Below are 4,459 nucleotides of genomic sequence, written 5' to 3' on the forward strand. Positions count from 1 at the left end.
AGTATTTAAGAAAGGTCTCCCAAGAATTATAAGTATTTATCATCTTCTGCTATCTCTAGCACAATAAAATCAACCGAAATGGTGAATTCTCCTATCTTAAGGGGAACATCCTCAACTCTTCCATTTGGAAACTTAATAGATCGATCGGCCAATTACAAATTCATGTTGGTTGGAAGAAGCTCCCTATCTTAAGCTTACTAAAGACCGAATAAGGCATGATTCTCACACTAGCACCAAGATAAAAAAGAGCATTTTGGAACAACTTTCCATTGATTTTTCAAGGGATGGAGATATTACCCGAATCTTTCATTTTCTTTGGTAAGTCATTCACTACAAGAAAAATGTCTTTTCGTAGCGATTGTACATTCGCTACAATATGCAAGTATGTTTGTGAAATAATTAAGGAAGTCGTATCATTTTACAATCGCCATGGTTTTCCCATATAAAATCGATACGGAAAACATAATAATACATATCCACACTATTTTTACAGATTTATATAATTTTGAGAAATCGTATCATTTACAATCGCCACTAAATCCTAAAAATCGATACGAAAAGCATTTTCAACACTAGATTTATAAATATTGTTTGACAAAGAATACATAAAATATGTCATAGCTTATTGGTGAAACATTTAATATAAGATTTTGAGGTTTCATGTTCGAATCTTGTAAATATCATACGCATGTTTTTTTTTTTTGAAGAAAATAAGTTAAACATTTATAGCGATTGTAATCACTACAATAATCTCCACGATTGGATGTAGTTTTTTCGTATCGATTATTGAGGCTAATCCCAGCGATATTGAAAACCACTACTTAAGGCTAAGGCAACGGGGGATATTGTATCGAATGACCATTCGTTGGGAAAGCTTTTTGTTGCAATTACAATCGATTCAAATGGTTAAAATAATCGCTATGAAAAGGTTATTTTCTTGTAGTGATTAAGAATCAAAGCAGTACAACATTCCCCAACCTCCACCGAACTTATCTCATTACACTCTCTCTTATCACTCAAGATTTCCTTAAGGAACTTAGAGTATCTAGGCTATTGGTTATGGCTTCGGTAAGAGGGATTGAAAGATGAACTTCATTAAGTATATAAAGAAATCTTCGAAATTTTTCATCAATCTTGTTTCTCAAAAACTTTTGGGGATGTGGAAGTTTGGGCTTGATCACCTCCTCTTGCACTTTTTCATCACTATTCTTTTCCTCTTAGGTTTCCTTACTTTGCTTCTTTGACATAGTGCTCACTTTTTCCTAACTTGAATCACTCATCTTCTCTTTCTCTTAACTCCTATTAGAAACTCTCTCCTCAAGCACCTTGCCACTTCTAGTGGTAATAGAATATACTGATTAATTGGGGTCAAGACCTTGAGAGGGTAAAGAAGAAGGGCTAGCATTCTCTTTTAAGGTATTGGCTGGTTGAGTGATTTGGGTCTCTAACATCTTGTTATAAGTCATCACTTCATTGAATTTCTTATCATTAACATTTAGGTGTGTAACAACTTGATTTGATTTTCAACTACTTCTTGTAAATTAGTCCTAAAAGAAGAGGAAGAAGAAGGTTGAGCATAAGAATTATCACCTTGGGTCATTTGAGCAAAACAAGGTGGGGGACCCCTTTGAGCATTGTTTTGAAAATTTTCCCTATTTTGATTGTTACAATTACCTCTATTTTGATTATGGCCATAACCATTATTATGGTTACCATAATCTTGGTTATGATTGCAATACTTTTTGTTTTGATTTTGGCTACTATAACCTTGGTTGATATAGTTACCTCGGGAGTTTTGGTTCCCTTGGTTTGTATTACCACCACCTTGGTTATAATTGTCAAAATTTCCACGGTTGTTGCAATTCCTATTCCATTGACTCTTTTGATTCTCAAACCTTGAATCATTATTATTTGACACATAATTCACATGCTTATTCACATTCCCATCTTGATCATCACAAATATCCATACATGCATGAGGGCAATTAGAAGCATCATGATCATACGATCCACAAACATCACAAAACAAGCACCACTACGCATGTTACTAGAAGAGGGAGAAGGTTAAGAATTAGAAGACATACCTCTCCCCTTAGATTGGGAGGGAAGATTCGAAACTTGGGAGGTAGCACTTTCCATCTTTTCCTTGATAGTGGACATTTCCTCCCCCAAGTTATTCATTTGTGAGGACAAGTTGTTTATGGCATTAAGATGATGAATCGAGTACTTCGAAGAACTACTCTGGCTAGTGGACTCCATGTCACCATCTTGCCAATCTCTATAATACCTTACTATGTCCATAATTATGTGTACCACTTCCTCCTCCGTTTCATTCATAATGGGACCTCCGGCTCCTCCATCAAGACATGACTTTCCTTGAGGACTTAGGCCACCATAGAAGATTTGAATAATTTGGTAAGTAGGAATTCCGTGGGGAGGACATTCTCTTTGGTAATCCTTGTATCTCTCCCATGCTTCATCGAGGTTTTCACTAGACTTTTGCTTGAAACCTTGAATCAAAGCTCTAGCCTTCGCCATTTTCTTTTGTGGATAGAAAAGGGATAGAAATTCCTTGGTCACTTTGTCCCATGTCCTTAGATAATTGGGTTTGACTTCCTTCTCTAACCATTCCAAGGAACACCCTATGAGAGAAAAGGGAAAAAGATTGAGGCAGATGATTTCTTGGAAATGACATTCACTTTGATAACGTTGCAATATTTTTTGAACTCTTTGAGATGGTTTATTGGGCTTTATTGTTTAGCCCCACTAAATTGTCGCCTTTCTATCAACGTGATCATTGCCAACCTTATTTCGAAGTCATTTTCCGGTGTTATAGGTGGAGCAATCCCACTTTCAAACCTATATGCACCTGGAATCCCTAATTCCTTAAATGCTACCCTCGGATTTTCTCTCATCCTGGCTTGTTCTTCTTGTTGTGATTCCTCTTCACTTGGAAGGCTAGACCTCAAACAACGTCTAGAAACTATTATCCTTGTAATTATCCTCTCAATTTTTGGACCAAGTGCACTAGTGAACGACCACGTGCTCTACGCATACAATCTTAAAGGAAACAATTAGTAGCATGGCTACAAATGTAGCCATATAGAGAAAAATCTTTTTGTATTTTCTAATTAAAATTGAAGTAGACTCAACAACTATGGCAAAGCACTAATATCTCTCCCCATCAATGGGGCCATTTTGATGTATGGTAATCTAGGTCGTTGAAATCTAAGTCACCACCAATCAAACAATTAAGAAAGTCAAACTTATTCCTAGCATAGGACAAGTCCGAGTCGAAGTACGAGGAATGAGAGGGAGAATGCTATAGCCTACGTTCAAGCTACTTGGAAGAATGAGGGTTGAATTGAGTTGTAAGTAAGGTTTTAATCAACTAATCAAATCAAGAAAATCAAATTGCTAGACACTAGGGATTAAGGTTCCACATGCAAGCTCAATGATCATGCTAATAGATGAATAACTCAATTGATTCAAACGTTGCAAAGGACAAACAATAGTTGCAATTAATAGAATTCAAGAGTTATCTCCAATAAGACAAGCTAGGGTTCACTATGAATGACTATCTAACGAGGGGAAAACTAAGTCGTTATCTAATCTTCCCTTGATCAAACTAAATTTATAAACACTTAACAAACCTAAATACGAGTATAGAGGCAAGTCAAGGGTCGAACCCAAAGGAACGGTAATGTTCAAACACTTTCAATTATGTGCCTAAGCTAGGTCGAAGACGAAAGTAAAGACAGAAAACTAACAACTAATAAAACATGTAACCAAGGAAATAAAACACTAGGAACGGGGATCAACAAGTAATCATGTCAATTGCAACAACTTGGAAAGATCATGCCAAATAAAGGTTGTGAGGACTAATGATAAGAACAATAAATTGGAATCAAAGAGCTATCTTCTAATTCTTAAGCTAGGGTTCACTATGAATAATAAACTTAGAGAATCACAATCAAAACCGATCGATAATTGCAATTCCTAAATCAATTGTTCATGTCATCAGCAATTACAATGCAATCTAGCATAATTCTCAAGGCCTAATCGAATTACACACATGAAAACTTTCACTAATCTATTTAATCTCAACAATCAATCAACACAATTCCTAAATTAATCACAATTAATCAATCATACAAGTTTCACCCAATTCCTAGCCAACAACTACTCAACTATAATCATCTATCAGCAAACAAATAAAGAATTAAAGAATCAACAATGTATCAAGAACAATTACATTAATCAAGCATCAAACATCAAAATTAAACCAAACAAACATGAAATTAAACAAAGCAATAAGGTGAGATAGAGTTAAGAATGCTCATTTATAATAGAGAAGATCTTCAACACAATTGTCACCCTTGTATCTTCAATCTCTTAATCACCATTGAAATCCTTCACTTTCTCTCTCTAAAACTACTCCTAATTTAGAGAGAGGAAC

The 4,459-nt window shown here is 35.3% G+C and overlaps 1 non-coding gene across 1 annotated transcript; it reads left to right on the plus strand.

Moving 5' to 3' along the window:
* The first annotated feature begins 2,425 nt into the window (after positions 1-2,425).
* On the plus strand, positions 2,426-2,531 carry LOC145633304 (small nucleolar RNA R71). Its single transcript, XR_014112638.1, has one exon. It is a non-coding gene; the product is annotated as a small nucleolar RNA R71 (small nucleolar RNA).
* Positions 2,532-4,459: the final 1,928 nt, after the last annotated feature.

Source organism: Chenopodium album, chromosome 5 (genome assembly GCF_948465745.1).
Source record: "Chenopodium album chromosome 5, dcCheAlbu1.1, whole genome shotgun sequence".
NCBI classification, from domain to species: Eukaryota; Viridiplantae; Streptophyta; class Magnoliopsida; order Caryophyllales; family Amaranthaceae; genus Chenopodium; species Chenopodium album.